This window comes from Mustela putorius, unplaced genomic scaffold, assembly GCF_011764305.1.
Source record: "Mustela putorius furo isolate JIRA1106 unplaced genomic scaffold, ASM1176430v1.1 tig00003949_pilon_pilon_pilon, whole genome shotgun sequence".
In the NCBI taxonomy this organism is placed as follows: Eukaryota; Metazoa; Chordata; class Mammalia; order Carnivora; family Mustelidae; genus Mustela; species Mustela putorius.
The window spans coordinates 6,196,544-6,222,604 of NW_025422093.1; the positions used below are offsets into that span (position 1 = coordinate 6,196,544).

A 26,061-nucleotide genomic window follows, 5' to 3' on the forward strand; every position below is an offset into this window, starting at 1 on the left:
AGCCTGATGCAGGGCTTGATCCTAGGATTCTGGGATCATAACCTGAGCCAAAGGCAGCCTCTTAACTGGCTGAGCCACCCAAGCGCCCCTGAAATTTACATTTTAATATGCAGCCCAGGTCATTCTAATGAAGATGGCACATGGACAATCCTTTGAGAAATACTAAGTGATTTTGTTGGTGTTGTTACCTGATGTAGTATAGTTAGGGTAGAGACTATGCTACTACAACAAAAATACCCCCAAACACATGGCTTCAATAATATAGATGGCAGTATCTCCTTCATCTGCCGATCCAAAGCATAGTTCCCAGCTGACCTGGTGGCTCTGTGCCATAACGCAAGCATGGCCCAGATGCCTACTATCTTGTTGCTCTGACATCTCTTAGGATGTTGTCTCTGTCTGCATTTTCAAATATGAGCCACTACCACATCTGTAGTTCAGCCCACAGGAAGGAAAAAAAAAAAAAACTAAAGAGCAAGCTATTTTCTTTTTTCCCCTAGTTGTTTGGTTTATACTTTATTGACGTATACGCTATATACATCAAACTGCACGTATTTAAAGTACGCAATTTGAAAAGCCTTGTCACATTTGTAACAACCAAAATGTTCAGACACAGGTGGGTGAATACACCACTTCTTCTAAGCAATGGATGCATATTGTACATACATTAAGCAGTGATCTTAGTCAAAAGTCCGCAGCCAAGCTACAAAGGAGGCTGGATAACATTGTCTCAAACTGGGTACCATATGCAAAGCTGTATCTCTAGTTCTACAGAGGAGAGAACACTTTGTGGGACAGCCAGAAACCCACATTTCCTGGAAAACCTATATGCCTTAAAACTCAGGGCAGGTATCTCCTTCAGGAGGCCTCTTCTGATCCCCAGACCTGAATTAAGTTTCTCTTCTATGCTTACTGAAACCCACTACTCACGAACCTCACTATACCTAGGATGTCAAGTTATCAAAATGACTTTGTGTCTTCATCTATATTGTTCCCTTTTGGCATGTGACTAGTTGCTCTCTGTCAACAAATGACAAAATTGAATTAACCTGGTATGAAGATTGATAATGACTGACCCTTCCTTTTTAATATCAATAATACCAATCTTTTATTTAACAAGTGCCCACTATATGCCAAAACACCATTCAAGGCCCCATAAAAATATTATGTCTTCCCTTCTTCACAAAAATTCTGTGAAGTAGTTATTACTATCCCTACTTTATTTATAAGGAAACCAAGTCTTGTAGGAGTTACAAAGCTTGTCCCAGTTTCAGAGCTAATGAGAACCAGAAGCAGAATTTAACTTACCTGTCCCATCCAAAGCCTACTCTATTTCTACCTGAACATGCGTCTTCTCCATTGTCATTAATATGATAATCAATCGCCCTAAAAATGCACACCACCCATATTTTAAAGGTATTTTAAAGCATGATTCTATATGTTATTACTGGCCCTGGAAGGAAAAGTTTCTTAGTCTCCTTTTCCATCTGCGAGCCATAAAAAATTATCTGTAAGGTACTGCTCATAGAAACTGAGAGCTAACTTGATATAAAACCAAAAATCTCAATGTCTTAAAAGAACACAAACTAGAACTCAAGATCTCCTTTATAGCCTAGTTCACCGATGGGAAAGTGGAGACACAAAGACAGGAAATGATTGCTGGAGTCAAATAAGGCACTGGCTCAGCGGGGCTCGGGCTTCCTGATCCAGGGAGGCAACATGTGTTTGGAAAGAGTATGGACCATGTGGCCGAACAATGGAAGATTCAAATACTGATGCTGCCATTTGAGTATGGGACCTCAGACAAGTTTCCTAACTTCTTTAAAGCAGTTTCCTCATTTGTAAATGAAATAAAGATACCTACCTCCTTTGTAGATGTATTGTGACTAGTAGAGATGAATTATGGAATTCACATATGAATTATGTAATCCACATAGGGCCTGACAGAGTGAGTGCTAATTAAATGTTAGTTCTCTCTTTCCATCACAGGCTAGCCTTTTCCTAGGACACATATTGCCTTCTACAAGGGCAATGGTCTTTTACCCTTCTTGACACCCACATAAATTTCACATTGTAGAAATCTAGAGCTGAGTGCACATGAAGCAGAGTCCATTCTAAAAGGTTTTTTTTTTTTTTAATTTAAAGAAAGAAAAAGTAAAAAGTGCTGAGCCAATATTTCTACTATTCAATCATTAAATATTAATCGATGTCAATGCATTTGAGGGAGCCTTTAGCTGTGACAGGTGAGCTGAAAGTAGAAATTCTGATTTAACGAGGCCTCCTGGCCACTTTGGCAAAATGTCAGGGTGCAGGGTGTGGTGGAGAATAATTAACTGATAAACAACCTTCCAAAAAAGATCAGTAACTATTAACTTGAGGACAAAGACAAGACTTCTCTTATCTTCTCCAAAGTGTTTTTTCTCATGGGATCTCTCAGTCCTTTCTGAATCAACCCTGATTCAGTACCCCTAAGTCAGAATGCCCTTAACTGTTTTGTTTAGACTGGGCTATGAAATGATTAGGCTGTTGAAATGATGAATCAGGAGCACTGCAGGATTTTTCACAGTCTCTCTGAACAATGCCCCATATCACATTTACACTGACAGGCTGTATTTTTATATTTGACATGTGAGAGGAACATGGAAAATAACACACTGACAGCACCTTAGATACCAGTCATACATCTTCCTAACACAGATTGATGGGTGGAAAGGAATATTATTTAGTGAGCCCTTCTTAAGCTCTCCAAGGAAAATATATAGATCCACCAGTGGATTGACTTGAAACTCATATTAACAATCCTTACGAGCAAGAAACAGAAAAACAACCACCATCCATTTCTGTACCAGCAAACAGATCAGAGAAATTAGCAGAAACCAATCCTGTACCTGTACATTTCTCACTGATGGGTCAGGCTTTGCCCCTCTCCAACCCAGCAATCTGAGTCAGTGGAATTTCTCCATTGAGGCACATCAGTCTTTCCAATTTCAAACCAAAGGTGAAAGATAAGCTGGTAGGAAAATTTAAGCCACAGCTTTAGCTGCTCAGGGAACCAAGCTGCTCAGGGAACCAACTGTTCTGAAAACAGAAAACAAAACAAAACAAAACAAAAACCTGAGAAGGAGTAGCCTAAGCTAACCACATGCCTATGGAGAGACCTAAAGAACCATGTGGGATTATGGCTGCCATATATTAGGAGACATATATTAAGAGACACAGAAGAGAAGGAAAAGGGAAAAAAAATGTCCCTTATAATGGATGCTGTAATCTCCCTCCAGGAAGGCATGATTTATTACCACAATTGCTGGGAATGCTGCTGGTGACCACTGTCTCAGCTGCTGGCCCTCTTCAGAGGTCCTTCTGCTAAAGAGAGCTCCCACCAAATAGTATGTTGTCTCATGGAGCTGCTTGCATCCACTGACTGGTCAATACAGAAGTATAAGGGCCTAACCTCTTATTGCCTAAAGGAACAACTATGGAAGGTTGTCCCAGCTTCAGAGCCCCATGAGTTAGCTAAGACCTGCTTTGAGACTCCATCACACTCTAAGCCCAATCCTGCTTCCTTCCATTTGCTTATGCAGGTGTCAATCCCATAAGCATTTCATAATTCACTGCTAGCTAATCTTCGTCTCAGAGTCTGTTTCCAGGAATACCCAATACTCTCTTCATTTCCCACTTCCATAATGTACCATGTAGCTCAAATATCCCAATGAATAAAATCTTATAATACTTTCAGAAATGTATATATATAATCAGCCAAATCACTTCAACCCACATCATAGTCATTCTAATTCTCAAGATGGAAAATAAAAACAGAGAAAGATAAGCACCATCTTTGGAAGGACCTACCACTCTAAGTTTCACGCTCACTCTTTAGTCTAACATAGGCTTTTGTTTCTTTCTTTGTTTTTCATTATATGCTTAAACTAAGGCAAAAGCAGGTAAAGAAAAACTCCTAGGAATTCTAGTACCAAAACAGAAATAGGTGAGAGAAATATTTTTCCTGTTGTAGATGATCCTAAAAAGTCATTAGGGATGCCTGAGTGACTCAGTCATTTGAGCATCCAGCTTTTGATTTCGGTTCAAATTATGATCTCAGGTCCTGAAATTGAGCCCAGTGTCAGGCTCTGGGCTCCGGATGGAGTCTTCCTGAGAGTCTCTCTTCCTCTCCCTCTGCCCCTCCCCACACCACACCAGGCCACCTCTCTGAAATAAACAAATTATTTAAAAAGCCAAGAACCTGGGATCTGGATCACTGATTCTTAGGATCACAGAGTATCTGGCACTCTTATTTCTGATGGAAAACAATGGGATATGAAGACTTTCAACTAGCAGTTTACTGGCAGAAGGAACCAGAGATGTATTTAGCATCTCACAGTAAGATTTTGGCATTCAGCTCTTAAGAGTATCAAGTCGTTGGCTGCCTGTGGCTTCATCTACTTTCCCTAGCTTTTTTCTTCTCTGTTCTCCATTTGCTTCCTCTGCTTTTGCTTCCTCCTCTTTGGTTCTTTTTCCCATTTCCTCTCTTTCCCACTTCATTGGACATTTTTTATTGACTGGAGCTTCAATGGTGGTTGCATCACACAGATTGCTTTTTCCACAGTAAAGCCCTGATTTGGAAGGGAGAAAGAAGAATTTTTCATCTCTGTGTGCAAATGTAATTCAAACATGGTGAACTAATTTATTCTGTAAAACTTAATTAAAACCAATAAAAAAAGGAGACAGCTCTGGAGGGAGCAGTAACTCCCTTGGCAGGACCTGGGTGAGATGCATTCAGTTGGGACTTTTTAAATCTTAGCATTTGATTTGGCCCCATGATTTTCAGAGAACTAGGTTTGGTTTTATATGCTACTAAAATGCTTTTAAGTATTTAATGGTTTACTCCAATTGGGGAAAGTTTTGTTAGGTTTTCTCTAAAGTTTCCCACAGGAAAGCCTTGGTTTTTTATTTGTGACTGGAATATTTTGTGGCTTTAGAAATTACCAGGAAAATTTTAAAAAATGCTACTTTTGAAGTTTTCCAGATGCACACAAGTATATTTTCATTTATCTTACATCACATCCCTCATTTTGAAGTGATTTTTGTCTGAAAGTATGAATAAACAAGGTCAGAGTAGAACTTGCAGGAATAGTGACTTCATGCTGAGATCCCCATTACACTTTAAGCTTCTTGATTATAGAACTGTGTCTTAAACACTATTTCAATGCTTCACACCAAACAGAGAAATAAAGTGCACACTGATGGATGGATGGAGGGACGGAGGGATGGAGGGAGGAAGGGAAGGAGGCCTAAATACATCAATCCATGAATCCTAGAGTGTTGGGATACATCTGCCTGTATTCTTCCTGCTGGAATTGGAGTTAAAGGGAGACGTGAGAGCTGCTCCACTACTTGTATGTAAGAGTAGAGGACTACTCTAAGAGGAGGACTACTAAGCATGGCATTGCAACAAAATCTCATACCCAGCACCAAATTTTGTCAAGGTAGGTACTCAATAAATATTGGATAAATAGGATTTTCACCCCATGTCGATCAAAGTTTGCCTCAAGAACACTGCAAGAGGAATGCCAACGGTGATTATTTCCAGTATTTTATTATGAAAATTTCCAACATGTAAAAAAATTTGAATAATTTTTCACAGAACACCCTTATACCTATGACCTGATTATAAGCATTAACAACTTACTCTACTTATTTACCACATAACTATCTAGCCATCCTTATATTCATATTATTTTAGGGGGCTGAGTACAATATATTTTATTTACCTGACAATATAGGGTTTCCCAAACCCCTCCCTTTCTTCAAATGTTCTGGGATGGAAACTATGTAGAGGTTGGGAGATTCTCAGTGTGTTGGGGAACAAGTTGGGGCAGCTGAGGAACTCTCTCTTCCTCTTTCTCTTGCTGGGGTTGGTGGTTCAGGGAACTGGTCTACTACCTGTTGCTGTAGCCAGATTCATTATCATGCCAGGCAATAAGCTTGACAAAGTGGTCACTGAGAGCAAAACCAGCTCCATCATTTAAAGTGGAAGAGCAAGTGTCATTGTTAAAGTTGCAGGAGACAACCTGGTCTTCAGCATAGTCCAGGGTGCCCTTGAGGGGGCCCTCTGATGCCTTCTTCAGCACCTTCTTGATGTTTTTGTATTTGGTAGCCTTCTCCAGGCAGCAGGTCAGATCCTTGACTGACATCTTGAGGGTGGGGATACAGAAGGCCATGCCAGTGAACTTCCCACTTCAGCTCAGGAATGATCTTGCTACAGCCTTTGTGGCTCAGGTAGAAGCAGGGATGATGTTCTGGGAAGGTCCTTGGCCATCAGGCCACAGCGGCCCAGAGAGGCTATCCACGTCTTCTGAGTTCCTCCATGCTGGTCATGGGTTCCTCCATGCTGCCAAAGTTGTCATGGATGACCTTGGCCAGGGGGCCAAGCAGTTGGCAGTGCAGGAGCCATTGCTGATAATCTTGAGGGAGTTGTCATACTTAGGGTTCACAATCATCACAAATAAAGAGGCATCAGCAGAAGTTGGCAGAGATTGATGACCCTCTTGGCCCCACCTTTCAAATGAGCCCCAGCCTTCTCCATGATGGTAAAGACTCCAGTGGCTCCACAACATACTCAGCACCAGCATCACCCTATTTATGCTGGCAGAATCTCATTCCTGGAAGATAGAGATAGGCTTTCCATTGATGACAAGTTTCCTGTTCTCAGCTTTAACAATGCCGTTGAATTTGCTGTGGATGGAATCATACCAGAATATGTAGACCATGTAGTTGAGGTCAATGAAGGAGTCACTGTATGGTGATAATATCCACTTTGCCAGATTTCGGCCCCCTGGTGAGCAGGTGACCAATATGGCCAGATCAATTTACTCCAATCTTCACCCTCATGTCTCCAGGATATGCCTGGCACTGCACCAAAAGATGTGGCTATCTGTGGAATGGGAAGGAGCAGAAGGCTAACTTGTATTATTTTTTATTCATTTCAAATTAAATGATAGGCATTGGTAACTTTGTCCGTAAATGCTTTGACATACATATCATTAGAATTCAATATTTGTTCCAAGTCTTTTTCCTTTGAAATAAAATGATCATTCTAAATTTTGATGGTTGCAAACACTAGTGTAATACAAATCTTTATCAAGATTAGCATTACCCCCAGAAAATTTAGCCATGGAGATTTGAGAGTCTTTGGAATAATTTCTTTACTACTTTATCCAGAAAGAGACTGTCTGAGAATAACTTACAGTTTAAAATTTGGTAGGAACTGGGGCACCTGGGTGGTTCAATCATTAAGCATCTTCCTTTGACTCAGGTCAGGATCCCAGGACCCTGGAATGGAGCTCCACATCAGGCTCCCTGCTCCATGGGAAGCCTGCTTCTCCCCATCACACTCCCCCTGCTTGTGTTCTCTCTCTCTCTCTTCCTCTCTCTGTCTGTGTCAAATAAAAAAATAAAATCTTCAAAAAAAAATAAAATTTGATAGGAACTGTCCACCCTCACAAACTCTTTCAGATATCATACCATTAAAGAGGTGCTTTCCTACATTTGTTTTAGCAAAATCCAAACTCCAAATGCATAGTTGATGGCAAGGGAGAGATTTATGTGTATGTACAACATTAGCTGAAGGTTCAGTGAGTTGGCAAACAAGCAAGAAAGAATAAAGGAAAATTAGGATCCTATTTTCTTATGTGGATTTAAAAATAATAATGTATACAAATAATTTTTGTCAGAATAACAGATATGCTTTAGGTCTTAATACATGTAAGTATGTTTTCTTTGCACCAGATTTTTTTGGGACATCACCTTTATGGGGGTGGGGGACAACCAAGGGGCCCTCTCTGAAGTTGTACGTGTTGCCAAGTTGAATCCAGTGCCAAGCTAAATCCCTACCACATGGTACATATAAGTTGAATCCCTTCCAAATGCAGGGCTCCTTCTTAAGTAGCTGTATTGACTAATTACTTTCATCAGGATAATTGCACCTAAGAAAAGGGTACAATTATTTCTACCAAGTAGAATGTTGACATCGTTTAATGAAGAATTAATGCATGTGGTGACAAACTATGTATTTAGAGAGGAAATAAAGCACTTACCAACAATCTGTTTCCAAGAAAGAATTTTTAAGCATGTCTGGTATGCTCTTAAGTATTCAGAATGAAACTAATAGGCATTTCCACAGCACACAAGACTCAGCCTCTATCTAAGTCCATGCATGCCAGTGAATTGACATCCACCATGCCCTAGTGGGTTCTACATCATGGTTGAATTTCAGAGCTGCAATTCAGTTTGGCTAAAGTAGTACCCACTCACATCATCACATTTCAAAGTGACCTTCCCAGTCACTGTTCCACACAAATAGTAAACCTACATCATCTTTCTTTGTGGGAATGGCAAATTTATAAAACTGAAATGCAGAAGGATTATGGTTAAAACCTGCAAAGTGTTGACTGGGACCTAGATTAGTTACTGATGGACAAGAGCCCTAAAATTTATTCTTTCATATATTAACTGAACACATACTGATCAATCAACTATTATATGGAAGGTGCTATGCTAATTATTATATAATAACCCAAAAGGAACCTACATTTTAGAAGCTTGTAACTACAGACCATTCAATCATTCATTCAACATATCTCGACTGGGAACTGTGGCAAACTTTGTGGTCCATTGCCCAAATCCTTCTCTAAGACTGAGGCACCCATTTCTCCAGCTGCCAGGAGTACAGACTGCTGATAGTTCACAACTGAGTTCCTTCCCAGGAATCACTCTAGGCTAAAAGAATACACTTCCCACTTCCTGGAGGCATCAGCATCCAGTGACTGGTGGTGCTAGAGTACAAAGGCTCTTGAGGTCTCTCGTGCAACTACATCATAATTCAATTTCTCCCTTTGCCTAGTGAAGCAACTCTCACTCATCACATGTGTTGTTACTAAAAGCACTCTTCAATTAACCTCCTGCATGCAAATCTCACAGTCACAGTCACCCGAGAAAGCCAACCTAGGACAGTCACTGCCAAATATGATTCTAGGAAGACAACTATAAAATGGAACTTACAAGCTAGATCACCTAGCTCCAGACTGAAAATTCTATCACTAGTGTGCAGTTATGATGCAACTATTAAAAAAATGACACTAATGAAGAACTGAGATGTAAATGAAAGCCTGAGGGTAAAATAATACCAGCCTAAGGTGGTAGAGATCTTAAGAGCCTCCACAGTAATATAAAAAAGACTCTCATTTCCTGCAACCAGAGGGCAGAAAAACTTCATTTGGGACCCAGAAAGAGCTACAGAGAAGGCTGAATTTTTAATGCCTCCATGTCTTTTATAATACGGGCAGGGTTCTGGCTGGGAAGGAGTGGGACGTGGAGACTTGAGATGGGAACATATTGGTCAATGCACTAGAACATCTTGAATCTTTGGGAACATTCAGACTCCCCTGAATCCTCTAGCTACTCAAAAGTGGTCCACTTCTCTCTCTTTAAAGACTTGCATTCCCCATTCCACTTTTGCTTAAAGATGGTACAGAAGCTTTTGTACTTGCAAAATAACACACATCTTATGGTGATCTGTCCCACCTTTTCTCCTGGCCACCAGATCATGGAGAAAGTTATAACAAACCATCTGGGGTAGTTCTGGGTCACTAAAATAAGTTAAAAACTATATGTCAAAGCAGCTTCACTACTAGCCAACATTTCTCAGCAGGAACCAGGAGAGATTACATGGGATTGCAACCTGAGTATGATGTATCAAGGAGAACAGAATGAGAAGTTGGAAAGGGATGAGTTTACAATATGTAAGCAGTCTCCTGTGATCCAAGATTTACACCCCATCAAGGACCCCAGGAGACAGTGCTAATATGCTGCTAGGGTGTTTCTTGGAAGCTTGGACAAAGCAATAGCCCACACCTAATGAAGCATAAATGGGACAGATGGCAAAGACAGTAATCAAAAGATTCAGAGAAGTGAGGCTGCTACATTAAATATAATACATGAAGCCAGAAAATCCACCCATCTACAGTGTTCTAAGAAAAGGCCTAGAGGATAATCCATTTACCAAAGTGTTAAGTAACATGCCAATAAGAGGGGCACTAGCATCAATAAGAAGCTCAGTGATAGCCGTCTTTGGTTGTCCAGGGCAATAAGAGATCCTGCTAAAAAATTGGCTCCCTGATAAAAATGGACATGAGAGTATCCTCAAATAAAAGAACCCAGGTAACTGAATCCACTGAGAAGAATCCACTTAACTAAAAAAAAGCAAGGTGGACACAATTGTCATAATAAATGGAAAGGTCAAAGTCATAATCAAGGGGAGCTAACCTGTAAAGAAACTTGGAGATGGTTAATAGAACACAACAATCTAAATGTCATAATAAATGGGCAGCCTTTGAAAACTGCTCAAGCTGTAAAATGAAAAGAAATTAAGGATGAATAATCAAGAGGCTGGAGTGGATACCTCAATAAAAATTCACAAACTTGTCCAATATCCAGACCTGAGCCTTTCTCAAGACCTGGAATACACTGACCGATGGAAATGTCATGTCTCCAGGAAAAAGAATTCCATGACACCATGAAAAGTTACTCGGTAACAATTTTTCCATGAGGGACCTCTGTCCATTTACTCAAATAACTTTATACTTGAGAAAAAGAAATATCCAAACATTTGGATGAGAATTTTAAGACAGAGTCCTACAACCATTAACATTTATATCAAAACATCAAAACGTCAAAATGGACCTCCGTTTTAGTGGGGTTAATATGGGTACATGCAATAAATGGAACTCTGGCCCACACCCTGCTTACTATGGGTCCACTGGGCTCTGTGGACCTACACTACCATCATTTCCCCAGTGTCTGAGTGTATAATTGGAATAAATATACTTGATAGTTGTTTGGACCTATGCATAGCTTTTTAGTCTATAGGTTAAGGGCTATTATAGTGAGAAATACCAAATGGAAGACTAAGAAATGGCCTTCTCATTTCCCTCTCCAGCCAAGATTGTATGCTGGGACATCCTCTCCAAAGTGAAGGAAAAATTATAGCATCTCATAAACCCCAGCACTATGGTAGAAAACATATGCCACAATTTGGGATGGTGCTTCCACCCATTTACTGAGAGACTTGGAAGACTTAGATCTTTGAGTGGATCCCAGAGCAGGAAAGAGATCTGCAACATGTCCAAGGGACAGTACAAGCTGCCGTTCTACTTGGGGCATCATACCTAACTGACCAATGGTATTAGAGGTATCTGTGTTGACAACAGATGTGTAAAGTTTATGGTGAGCTCTAATCAGAGAATGATATCATAGACTTCTAGGTCTTTATGTGTAGCAAGGCTCATTCTATTAACTTCAGAGATTCCTACACCATTTAAAAAGAGCTCCCTCATATGCTACTCATTCCTAGCTAAAATATAAGATCATGTGGCCAGAGCTTCCCATCAGAAGCTGGATTTCCAGACCCACAAAGGCATAATGTTCAGAGGACTCAACAGTAGTCCATCATAATATAGAAGAGTCACTATCAGTATCAGGCATCAGGAAGTCCAGAGACACAAGTAAGCTACAGAGACAGGTGGCCAGACTCTCATGCCATCCTCCACTATTTTGTCAGTACCCCTCCCTTCAACTTATACATATGGCTTCATGGTAGAAGTGGGGAGGGAATGGAGGATGGTATATGACTTGGTGATAAAGAAGAAAAAAGGCCAAATGGGTTCTATTAGATGACATATCACAAGCTGCCCTGTACTCACCTCCTCTCCTAAATTATGATCTAGGAAACTATCTTGGAACCAGGTGCCAGATGCCACCTAGTGTTTAAACCAGGTTGCTATCAGACAAAATAATTAGTTGCACCACTTCTTTTTATTCATTCATTCAGTAAGTACTTATTGAGGCCAAACTCTATATTATCCGGGTAGGAAGAGTACAGCAATAAGTAAAACAGACAAAAATCTCTTCCTTCAAAAACTGAGTAGCATGCAAAACAATGAATCTGTACTACTTTATTATACCACGCACAAATATAAACCCAAAATGGCCTAAAGACCTAAATATAAGGCCTGAAACCTTAAAACTTCTGAAAGAAAACATGGGCAATAAACTCTTGGACACTAGCCTTAGCAGTATTTTTCTGGATCTGTTTCCCAGATCCAGATCCCTTTGTTCCAGAAGGAACAAAAACAAAAATAAATAATTGGGAGTACATCAAACTAAAAAACTTATACACAGTGAAGGAAAGCACCAACAAAATTAAAAGGCAACCTACTGAATGGGAGAGATATTTGCAAGTGATATAACATGTAAGGGATAATATACAAAATATATAAAGAACTTATACAACTCAACACACACACACAAAAACCCACTAATAATCCAATTAAAAACAGGCAGAGGACCTGAATAGACATTTTCCAAGGAAGATATACAGATAGCCAACAAACACATGGTAAGATGCTCTCATTCAACATCAGGGAAATTCAAATCAAAACCACAATGAAATATCACCTCACACCAGTAACAATAGTTAGAATACAAAAACAAGAAGTGACAAGTGTTGGCAAGGATGTGGAAAAAAGGGAACCCTTGTACATTATTGGTGGGAATGCAAATTGATGCAGCCTTTATGGAAAACAGAATGGAGTTTCCTAAAAATTTAAAAATAGAAATACCATATGATCCAGCAATTCCACTATTGTGTACTTACCAAAAGGAAATGAAAACACTAATTTGAAAAAAATATATGCATCTCTATTTACTGCAGCATTATTTACAATAGTCAGGATACAGAATCAACCAAAGCATCTCTATAGATGAATGGATAAAGAAGATGTACCATGTATATGTGATGGAATATTACTCAGCCATAAAAAAGAATGAAATATTGCCATTCACAACAACATGGATGGACCTAAAGAATATTATGCTAACTGAAATAAGTCAGAGGAAAACAAATGCCATATGATTTTATTTACATGTGGAATCTAAAAAATAAAACAAAGAACAAGGAAACAAAAAATAGAAACAGATACATAAACAGAAAACTGGTGGTTGCCAACGGGAAGGCAGGTGAAGGAAAGGGTGAAATAAGTAATGGCGATTAAGAAGCCTCCAGTTATAAAATAAGTTAAGTCATGATAATGAAAAGTACAGCCTAGGAAATATAGCCAAATGTCTACTTAATTTAAGTGTAGGATACAAAAAACACAAACAAGTAGAAGATACAGTATGTAAGGTGACCATTTCTATGGGGGGAAATAGAGAAGTTAGAGAGACTGGAGGAATCTGACTCATTTGGGGGGTCAAGTTTTGAACAAGATTGTTTGGAAAGGTCTCCATGAGAAGTTTTAACTTTTGAACAAAGGACTGAAACATTTACCTTTGGTATCAGCATTCTGAGCAGGAAAAAAGCAAATGCTAAGGACCAGAGTCAGTGGGCGTCCCTGAAATTTCAGGTAGGAAAAGGGCAAGTAGGGCCACAATCTAGCGAGGAAGAATACGTTGTTGGAGATGAGCTCAGAGAGTAATGAACTACCAGATTTTGTAGGTGTCCTGCAAGCCAGAGTATTTCTAGAAGAATGGAATGATCACCTGTGTCACATGGCTGACAACTGATCTTTAGAATTCTCAACGTGAAAGACATTGGCTTTGATAGACGTGTCTTTATCATTCTCCATCAATAGATCAGGAATACACATACAAGTGTATCTCCCCTCCTCATTAGTTCCAACTCAGCAATCTTTGTAAAGATGAAAAATCATCTTTCTTTCTATTCTTTCCCTTTTCTGTTTCCCTATCCACTGCTCTCTTCTCCTTTCACTCTAAATTTTGCATCTTCCTAAATAGAAAATAATATAATGGCTCAAAATCTTCTAAAAATGCTAAGTAAACAAGTAGCATTCACCTCTAAATTTCCAACAGTTGTCTCAACATTTTCCTTCTGAATACTGACAACTGTCAAAATCCACTTCTTATTCTCTTTGCTTATCCATAGGAAACAGGTTTCAGGATAAAACATGCAACATGAAACTCTTTTTCTCTGTAATCTAGAAAGTAGCTGCAAATTGTATTTCCACTATGTTTTCATTTCAAATGCACTATATGTTAAATAAACCTTAATGGTCTTTCCTGGACTTTTTGGGAGCAAGAACTGTATCTATCATTCCATGTGCCCTCTTTCCCATGTGCCTTGCATAGTGATTTGCATTTGGTAGGACTTCAGTTAATATTTGTAAAATGAAATGTAATATTTTCCTGTGGCTAAATGGGTCTAGTTCCAGAAAACTGACCTACAACTGAATTTTAGAACAAAACCTACTTACAAGATAGAGATATGCTTATGCGCCAAACCTTGCATCATAAAGCAACAAGAGACAATCATACATAATGGGAGACAATCATACATAATGTCTCCAAATCAGGGGTTAAAAACCAACTGAAGGAGCACATAAATGGGCCAGGTGAGGACCTAGGGAAAAGATCAATATGTCCAGTCCAAGGGGGAGTTGCCCCTCCATGCCAAATAATCGTAGCACATGCAAGAACACAAGCCTAGTGTGGTTGGGTTATTTCTTAAGAGAAATTGGAAATTCAAGTGATATCTTAGTTTCAAAATGTTGGTTATGAATCCAGTCTTCTTAAATGGAAGTGAAGAGGGGTCAAAAGCAACAGAAATGTTCATTAAAGGCTTTTCTACAGTTTTGTCACCTCTGCCCTAAGTAGGCATGAAGACTTTTGAGGAAAGGAACTAGTTTTATAGCTCAGCTTGCTGCCTGTCACCCATCTAAATGTGGCCCTACGACATTTCATAGATGGTGGCAAAATAGAATTGTTACCATCCTTCTAAAAGATTTAGATTTAAGGAGGCTACATTAAATTCCATAAATTACATCATTCAGTAAGAACTACACCCCCATCTATATATCTATAGATATGAAGTACTTCCCTAAATGAGATAACTGTTCAGACGGCCTGAGATGTCCCCAGTAAGCAATCTACATGCGTGTTCTATTATTATCTCATAAATACTCAGCATTGTGGAGGGCTGTCCTATTTTTAGTTCTTTCATAGATTATTCATGAAGAGTTGTAGACCGTCTGTGAAATTTGACTAACCTTTCTTCAATTCTCCCAAAGCAGTGGATTCCTTTCGTGTACCTCTGTCTCCTGGAAACTGTTTCCTTTCTGTTCTGTTTCATTTAGCTGAACTCATCGTGGATGAATAATGGGCTGGTATCTTCAAAATACCAGTATGTGTGTGTGTGTGTGTGTGTGTGTGTGTGTGTGTGTGTAGGCACACACACGCGTGCGTGCGTGGGTGTGTGCATTTTGTAGTCATCACTGTGGGGCTGGAAACTGGTTTTAAAACTTGTCCTAAAAACCAGGGTCATAAACTCAAATGTAATTATTTATCTTCCTCTTAAACAAGAGAAAAGCTTTTTTAAAGCTCCCTAATGCATTTATTGGCTTTGCCCTGATGGAAGTAATTTGAACATATCCCTAAAGCATTCACCCCATTTCAGGCAGAATGTGGTTCTGGGATTGGGCGGGAGCCTAAGTACAGCATGGTTTGGTGCTAAACTATACTGACAAGTAAGAAGGTCTCTTCCTCCCTACTGTTCCAAGGAATAATGTAATATTGAAACACATTCTACTCTCCCCTAGCATTTTCCTTTCACAGGTCCTAACCTGTTTTCTTAAACTAACACTAATACCTTTATCCTGGGGGAGGGCAGAGGACATCCCATTTTGGGTTTTTGTTTGTTTGTTTTTAATTTCCCAGCACACGTAAGCAAATGAACCGGAGTGAAGAAAACTTTAGTGGGGGATCCTTTGGCCTCTGCAAGAGATCAGGCAGCTCTCCAGATCTCAGTGGTTGTTCTCGTCCTAAACTCCAGCTGGCCTGAGGATTTTTTTTAGATTTTTGGGTTGTTTTCACATACATTATATTATCCAATGTTTCTGCCCGTCCTAGAAGTTTGGGAAACAGAAGAGGCACTGATTATACCCCTTTAACAGGTGAAAAAGTTGAAGAGCAGAGTTAAATGGTGGTGGAAAGAGAACCAGAAATAGTTCTCCTGAATCATGCCATAGATCTCCTTTGTTATTTGTGGTTGCCTTTCCTACACCAATCCAGCTGCAAACAGCATATTCCAGCTTGAAGACTTGTCCTTTTCTTTATTAGAAGGCTCTTCACATGGGGGGCTGTCTTCGCATCATTCAACATCAACTCAGATGCCACTGTGCAAAGAGGCCTTTCCTGATCATTCTGTCTAATGTCACTCCCACTTCTCTTCCAGTCACTCAATCACAAGATATTTTCCTCTTGATAGCACTGAAATTATCTTCTCTATTTACTTTTTAACCACAGGTGTATGTTTTCTATCTTCCCTCATATTAGAAGGTAGGTACCATGAAAGCCAAGAAGATGTCGCTTGTGTTCATTGCTGCGTCTCCAAAACTTAAAATAGTGCATGGCATTTTGAAAGTATTCAATAAATATTTGCTAAATAAATGACTTCCCAATAACTTGATTTCTTGTACACTTTAATCAGTGTAAAAAAAAAAACACACACACACACACAATAAATGGGAAAGGTGTTGTATGAGAAATCAGAAGATGGGATCTAGTAGGAGTTCCCACTATTTAAAAGTGGCCATGGCCTAACACATTGGTTCCTATACAACAGCGTTTGGTTGAAACATCTTAGGCCACATGTATTATTACTTACAGCTTCCCCTTTGAACTCTCATGTCTCATCAACCAATTCTCTTCCTAAATTAAGCACATTACCCTTCTTAAACAGTGAAAAATTCTAGTGATGCTCATTCTTAACCATAGAGAAAAGAGAAAATAGCTTTACCAAAATCATTGGCTCAACTATTACACACTTAACTAGCTCATGCACTAACATATTTCCCTAATTCCTTAATCTCAGATTCCTGATCCTAGGTGACTATACAAAGCCCAATATTTTTCCAGGTTTCTTTGTCCACATGTCTCTAGGAATCTCCAGAAAAACTTTGTATGATTCTCGTGTCTATCCTACTGTGGCTGACTACTGCTGCCAGCCAGCTGGCCTTACGCCACTGCTCTGTTCCTCCACAGACTTCCTCATCATCTGAAATCATTTTCTGTCTTGCTGCTGTTGCCTAACACTGGGACATTTTGCCTCTACTTTCGTAACAGACCTTACTTTCAGGTCTCCATGACTGTGGAGACCAAGATGTAGCTCTTAGCACATGCTGGAGACAGGAGAGAAAAGACAAGAATAGTAACAATAAAGAATTTAAAGGCAATATAAATTATGGTTATTCTCAGAATTCACAAAGTCTTCCTCGGGAACCTTCATTGATTTTTTTCTCTTTACAATTTCCTTTTTTTTGCTTACTTTGGGTTTGCTTTATTTTTTTTTTCCACCTTCTTCAAGTGGAAGCTTAAATAATTGATTTTAGACCTCTTTCCCAATATAAGCTTTTAAAGACATAAACTTCCCTTTAAGTAGTGCTTTCACTGTGTCTAATTTTGAGATGCTGCATTTTCATTCAGTTAAAAATATTTTTTTAATTTCCCTTGTGATTTCTTCTTTTATAAGTTAATTAGAAATGTGTAGCTTCGTTTTCAAGTATTGGGGGATTTTCCAGATACCTTTTTTGTTATTTATTTCTAGTTTAATTTCAAAATCTTTTAAGTTAGTTGAGGTTTATTCTATCATCCATATATTTATTCTATCATTCCATATATTAAATTAGGTAAAGTTAGCTGATAGCATTGTGTTCTAAATAATTATCAAATGTCCAATTGTTCTAATAAGAAGGGAGTTTTAAATTTTACTATTACTTTAGATTTTTCAATGTAATCCTTCTAGTTCTATCAATTTTTACTCCATGTATTTTGTAATATCTATTATTAGGCCACATATATTTAGGATTATTAATATTAGGATTATTTATAAGAATTATAAATGAATTCATTCATTATTAAAAATTCCTCTTTATCTCTTATGATTCTTTGTCCTGAAGTTATCTGTGTCTAATAATATATTAATTTATGTTTGTTATACTGCTCGCATGCTATATCTTTTTGTGGGGTTTTTTTTTTTTCATTTTTAACCAATCTCTCTCTCTCTTTTTAAAGATTTTATTTATTTATCTGAGAGAAAGAAAGAACATGAGCGGGAGGGGCAGCGGGAGAGGGAGAAGCAGACTCCCCACTGAGCAGGAAGCCCAATGCCAGGCTTTATCCCAGGACCCTGAGATTATACATGACCTGAGCCAAAGGCAGAGGCTTTACCTCCCGAGCCATACAGGCGCCCTTAATCAATACCTTTTTATATAGTTAAGGTGTTTCTAGGAGACCGCATATTTTTGGTTCTAACTTCTATCCAGTCTGACAAAAATTTCTGCCTTTAAATTGGAGTATTCAGAACATTTAAATTGAATGTAACTATCAATAGGTTTGGTATAAATCTACCATGTTCCTCTTAGTTTTGTTTATTCCTTCTGTTCCTTGTTTCTTTCCACCATTTTCTGCCTTCTTTCAGGTCGGGTAGGTTTTATGACTTTATCTCCTCTATTTGTTAATTAGCTCTACATTTTATTTTTATGTTTTAGGCTGGCTGGCTTTATAGTTTACAAATACATCTTTAACTCTTTGCAGTCTATCTTCAAATATCATACCAGCTCACATAGAATGTAAAAACCTTACAGCAGTGTACTTTTAAATGCTCATTGAATATTTTGTGCTATTGTAGTGAATCATTTTATTTTACAAAAATTATAAACCCCACAATATATTGTTGTTAATTTAGCTTTAAACTGTAAGTTCCCATTAAAAATTTTTGAAACAATGGGGGTAAAACTCATGTGTATGTACACATATTTACTACTTTAAACATTTTCATTTTTTGTAAAGATCAAAATTTTATCTGGTATATAATTTCAGCCTGAAGAACATACTTTAACATTTCTTATAGTGAAGGTCTTCTGACAATAAATACGCTAAGCTTTGGTGTCTCTGGAAAGGTCTTTATTTTACCCTCATTTGTGAAGAACAGTTTTTCGTGAATATAAAATTCTACATTAACACTATATAAGTTCAGCACTTTAAAGATGTTATACAACTGCCTTCTGGCATACTTCATTTCTCACAAAAAGTCAGAGATATTTCTTATTATTAGTTCCTTTATATAATGTGTCTCTCTTCTCTGGATGCATTTAAGATTTCTCTTTATCACCGATTCTTTGCAATTCATTGTGATATTGCCTTGAGGTGTGGGTATGTGTGTGTTCTCTGAGTGGTGCTTATTTACCTTCTTGGGTCTGTGAGTTAATAAGCTGCATCATATATAGAACATTTTTTCATTATTTCTTCAAAAATATTTTTGTTCTTTCCCTCTCTTCTCTCCTTCTGAGACTCTACTTAATAGTTTTGTTAGGTCGCTTGTCAGCCCATCGGTTCTGAAGCTCTGTTTACTGCTTTCATCCTTTCTTTCTGTGCTTCCCTTTGGCTAATATCTTTTGCTATAGCTTCCCATTCATTGATCATTTCTTCTGCAGTACTTAATATAGTGGTAATACCATTCAGTAAAATTTTAATTTCAGATATTTTTCACCGTTAAAAGTCTTATTGGTTTCTCCTTTATATCTTCCTTTTTATCATCTGGCCATGCCCTATGTTTCCTCTAAATAACTTGAGTATATTTATATTTATATAAATATTTATATTTATATTTATATTTATATTTATTTATATATAAATATATATATATGTCCAAAAAATAAATATATATATAAATATATTTATATTTTGGATATATTTATAGTGGGCTTTTTAATGTCCTTGTCTGGTAATTTTGGCATTTCTGTCATTTTTATGTCTATTAATTTTTACTTTTTTTTTTAATTTGGGTTTTTTATTTCTATAGAACCATCTCTCTTCCCCCACAAACATAGAAGAAACATAAACACTTGATAAGGGGGAACAAATATCCTTTGCACAGCAGCTTGTGGAGCAATGCTCAGCTCTGGGAAGAAAAAAAGGGCAAAGAATTCAGGATACAGAGAGGACAAAGCCCCTCATCCACTAAAGTGATGCTATAGACCTCAAATTCATATCTCTTGCAGACCAGGTGACAGAAGGCCGTTATCTTATAGTACTTTTGGCCCAACAGTGAGTCCTGCATCTCTTCATATATCTAACCCATGAACACCACCAAACGGGTCTTTGTAGTCAGGGAATGTTTCCATCTAGGGCTTTCGTTCCTCTTCTTCATGTCTCACACATTCATCAAATGAGCCTTCATCATTTGTTTTAAAGGGCCTTTCTTGCGGGCGCCTGGCTGGCTCAGTGGGTTAAAGTGTCTTTCTTAACTGGATTGAGAATGAGAAATTTCCTGGCCAGGTTTTCATACTCTATGGACAAGTAAAAGGGAATATGGTATTTTCTGCTCAGCGCCCACTCCCACAGCACCTTGAAGTTCTGTTCCTCAAAAGGCAGGGATCCCCTGAATAATTTATATAGAATGACTTTTGGAATCCACAGATGCACCTCTGGTCCATGGTGTACTTTTGAACCTGAAAGAGTTCTAGGGCAGCATGGTGAGGAGTTGGTGGGGAGGGTGCTGTCATAGAAGTATCTAGATTATTGCAAAATTCATTTCTGAAGCAAAACTTGATGTTCATGTGAGTATCCAGAGCAAGTTTTCTGCCTTTAGGTTTCTACAATCAATATATTTTGGTGGCAGTTCTGTATATCAGACACTGAAAAAGTTTCCTTCACGCCTCTTCCTCTTACACACTGCTCAAGGAGTTCTACCGAATTTCATCAATGATCTTCTCAGCCAACTCTTTTCCAGTCAGGATGTGTTAGACAAACTTAGCTTTTACCAAGATACCATTGCTGATGGTCTCAAGGAGTCAGCAGTTGCAATGTGGGTCTCCTCCTCAGCAGAGATGACAGAGAGGCCTGGCAACATTATGCCAAGCTTGGAGTTAAGGTATCCAAAAATCAGCTTAAAACTGAGCTAAGTTGACATGAGGTTTTGTCCAATTCACTTAAAAATAAAGTCACTTCTAAAGCCCATCCAACAAATTGGTCTTTTCATGGAATCAAAATACAATGCCAAACAAAAATAAATAAAATAAATACAAATTAAATTTTAAAAGACTGAGAAAAAAGTATAAGTAGAAAAAGTGAGAAAAAGAAAAGAAAAAACGAGAAAATAAAGAGTGAATGAAAAAGAAAAATTAACAACAAATACAATACATTTTAAAAATACACAATGACAAGGAAGAAAATTAAATTTGGTCAAAATCCCTGTGGAGGATCCCCACTGAGCCACCCAGCATCCCAGAACTATCATTATTTGTAGAGGACATGATATCTTATATAATAACCCCAAAGACTCTACCAAAAAATATTATAACTGATAAATAAATTTAGTAATGTTGCAAGATACATGGCACCTAGGTAGCTCAGTTGGTTAAGCATCTGCCTTTGGCTCAGGTCATGATCTCAGGGTCCTGGGATAGAGCCCCACATTGGGCTCCCTGCTCAGTGGGGAGCCTGCTTCTTCCTCTCCCTCTGCTCCTCCCGCCACTCATGCTCTCTCACTCTCTCTCTAATAAATAAAATATTTTTTAAAAAGTTGAAAGATATAAAATTAATATACAGAAATCTGTTGCATTTCTATACATTAAAAACAAAGTAGCAGAATGAGAAATTAAGAAAAACAATCCCATTTATAATCACTCCAAAACTAATAAAATACCCAAGAATAATCATAATGAAGGAACTGAAAGATTTTTAACTCTGAAAACTATAAAACATTGATGAAAGAAATGGGAGATGACCCAAGCAAATAAAAAGTTATTTCATGTTTGTGCATTGGAAGAAAAATGCTGCTAAAATGTTCATACAACAATGCACTATCAAAATACCAAGAGCAATTTTTAAAGAACTAGAACAAATAATATGAAAATGTTGATGAAAATGTTGAACTACAAAAGACCCTGAAAAACGAAAGCAATTCTAAGAAAGAACAACAAAGTTGGAGGTATCACAATCCCAGATTTCAGGATATACTTCAAAGCTAACTAATCAAAACAGCATTGTACTAGCATAAAATTATATGCAAACAATGAATCATGGAACAATACATCAAAAACTAATGATATACAATATGGTTACTAACATATTTAAAAAATTAAATAAATTTATTTACTTATTTATTTATTTATATACATACATAAGTACACACACACACACACATACACAGATTGATGAATCAAAACAGATACTGGAAATAAACCCATGCTTATATAGTCAATTAATTTTGACAAAGGAAGCAATGGGGAAAAGATAGTCTCTTCAATAAATGACACTGAGAAAACTGCACACTACACACAAAAGAATGAAACTGAACCACTTTTTCATACCGTACTCAAAATGGATTAAAGATCTAAATGTGAGACCTGAAACCATAAAACTCTTAAAAGAGAACATAGACAGTAAACTCTTGGATATAGGCCTTAGCAATGTTTTTCTATATATGTCTCTTCAGGCCAAAAAATTCAAAAGCAATAATGAGCTATTGGCACTACATTAAAATAAAAAAAGCCTTTGCACATTGAAGGAAAAGATAAGAGGGAAAGAAAGAAAGAAAGGAAAAAGAAAGAAAGGTAGCTTACTGAATGGGAGAAGATAATTGTAAATTATATATACAACAAAAAATTAATATGCAAAAGATATGAAGAGTTTATACAACTCAATACCAAAAAAACAAATAATCCAATTAAAAAATGGGCAGAGGACCTGAATGGACATTTTTCCAAAGACATAAAATGGCCAACAGACCCACGAAAATGTACACAATATCACTCATCATCAGGGAAATGCAAACCAAAACCTCAATGAGATCGCCTTATACCTGTTAAAATAACTATATTCAAAAAGATAGGAAATAACAAATGCTGGTGAAGATGTGGAGAAAAAGAAACCCTTATGCACTGTTGGTGGGAATGCAAATTAGTGTAGTCATTGTAGAAAACAGTATGGAGGTTCCTCAAAAAATTTGAAACAGATATGCCATACAATCCAATAATTCCACTACTGGGAACTTACTGAAAAAGTATAAAAGTGCAAATTTGAAAAGATACATGCATCCCTATATTTTTTGCAGCATTATTTATAAAATATGGAAGCAATCCAAGTATTTCCATTGATAGATGAATGGATAAAGGAGATGGGAGATATATATGTATATAATGGAATATTACTCAGCCATAGAAAAGAACGAGATCTTGACATCTGCAACAACATGGATGGAGCTGGAAGGTATTGTGCTAAGTGTAATAAGTCAGACAGAGAAAGACAAATATCATATGATCTCACTTACATGTGGAATAAAAAAAATTGAAAAATCAAATGGACTCTTAAATACAAAGAATAAACTGCTAGTTGCCAGAGGAGAAGTGGAGAAGGGATGAATGAAATAGATAAAGGAGATTAAGGGTTAGAAACTTCCAGTTATAAAATAAATGTCACAGAGATAAAAAGTACAATATAGAGAATATAGTCAATAATATTTTAATAATGCTTCATTCAGACAGATGGTAACTATCCTTACTATGGTGAGCATTGAGTAACATAAAGTTGTTGAATTGACGTATTATATTCCTGAAACTATGTAACACTGTTGTTAATTTTACCTCAGTAAAACTGGTCACACACACTTCACAGCACTCACCAATAATTTATAGAATCATGCTCATTTTTGGCCTTAAAAACCCTTCAATCTTTTAAAAAATTATTGAGGAATCAAAAGAACTTTTTTCTTTGTGGGAAATGGCTATTGATATTTAAATTTTTAGAAATAAAAACCTATAGGATGCTTAGTAGCTTTTTCATTTCTAATATGAAAAGCTCCAGGAATTTGGGGATTTTAAGACTCCTAATTTCTACAATTTCAATTACAAATTCAATTCCTTTTTTCTTTAAACTTTGAATAATTGGCATCAAAATGATGCCACAACTTAATTTGCATCATGATGCTTTACAAAAATGTTCTGTTGCACAGACACAATAAGGTACAATATTACTATCTATAAAGCTGAGAGAAAACTAACTTTCTCGATATTTTCATTATTTAGGGCTTTGCCTAGCTTTCTCTGGAATACATTCCTCCCTTCTTACACTCATACCTCAGGCCTCTACAATAGCTCCCAGGTCTGCCCAAGTCTATTTCCTCAGAGAGAAACAAAACTCCTTCCCCATCTCCTTCATCTTTGGTCAAAATGCCATTTTCTTAAGTGCTCTCTTGCCACACTCCCTGCACAAGCTGTCCACTACCCCCATCCATTGCCTTCCATTTAAAAAAAGTATTATAGGAATTTTTCAAATATACAAAAAATTAGATAAAAATAATATAAAGAAAGACCCTTTATCACATATTTATCATCCAACAGCAAGGATTATCAAATTTTTGCAATCTTATTCTATCTTACCCACAGATGCTTAAGTCTACATCATTAAATGACAAATACTTTTATTTCTTTGGAAATGCAGCCACAATGCCATCATCAAATCTAACAAAATTAACAATACCATACAGTATCAGTCCATTTTCTAATTTCCCCTTGTCTTAGAAGTGTCTTGGTAGAGCTGGTGTCTTTGAATAAAGACCCAAACAAAATATACCACAGAATAATATCACCATTCAAAATACTACATATTTTACTTAGTTATTTGCTTATTGTTTCTCGATTTCTCCCATAGAATATCAATTCCACATTATCAATTATCAATATCAATTATATTTCCTTTTTCATTTTTTAGAGGCTCGTTTTGATTTTGCAATGTACATTTACAACTAATATAAGTCCTCTTTGAATTATTTCATGTGTAGTATAATTACCTTATTACAGAGTATATCTAATTCCTCTTTCATAACATTGCTGTCACACACTTCACTTATCTATAAACTATAATCACTGAATATACTGTTGCTATCATTATTTTTTTTTAATTTTTTATTTTTTATAAACATATATTTTTATCCCCAGGGGTACAGGTCTGTGAATCACCAGGTTTACACACTTCACAGCACTCACCAAAGCACATTCCCTCCCCAATGTCCATAATCCCACCCCCTTCTCCCAACTCCCCTCCCCCCAGCAACCCTCAGTTTGTTTTGTGAGATTAAGAGTCACTTATGGTTTGTCTCCGTCCCAATCCCATCTTGTTTCATTTATTCTTCTCCTACCCACTTAAGCCCCCATGTTGCATCACCACTTCCTCATATCAGGGAGATCGTATGATAGTTGTCTTTCTCTGCTTGACTTATTTCGCTAAGCATGATATGCTCTAGTTCCATCCATGTTGTCGCAAATGGCAAGATTTCATTTCTTTTGATGGCTGCATAGTATTCCATTGTGTATATATACCACATCTTCTTGATCCATTCATCTGTTGATGGACATCTAGGTTCTTTCCATAGTTTGGCTATTGTGGACATTGCTGCTATAAACATTCGGGTGCACGTGCCCCTTTGGATCACTACATTTGTATCTTTAGGGTAAATACCCAATAGTGCAATTGCTGGGTCATAGGGCAGTTCTGTTTTCAACATTTTGATGCAAGCTGGTGCAGCCACTCTTGAACAAACCATTATTTGTTAAGTTAATTAAAATAAGAAAAATATAAGATTTTATTTTACTTTATTTTTTCCTTTTCTAACACTTTTATTTTGTTTTTATAGATCCAAATTTCTGATCTACAGTACTTTTCTTCTTTCTGAAGAATTTCTTTCAACATTTATATTCAGGCAGGTCCTGGATTTTGCCCAAGTTTTGCTTGGCTGAGAAATTTTCATTTCTCCTTTACTTTTGAAGAATTCTGCGGGATACAACACTCTTGTATCATTTGGTCATTTTTTTTTTCTTTCAACACTTTATTTCACTCCATTCTCTTGTTTTTCTGGTTACTAAAGTGAAATCTGACATAATTTATTTTTGCTCCTCCATAGGTAATATGTTTTTCCCTCTGGAAAAGAGGAATTTT

The 26,061-nt window shown here is 37.3% G+C and overlaps 1 pseudogene; it reads right to left on the minus strand.

Annotated features, from left to right (window-relative positions):
• Positions 1-5,592: 5,592 nt before the first annotated feature.
• LOC101676756 overlaps positions 5,593-26,061 on the minus strand; it is an 81,331-nt pseudogene continuing 60,862 nt past the window's right edge.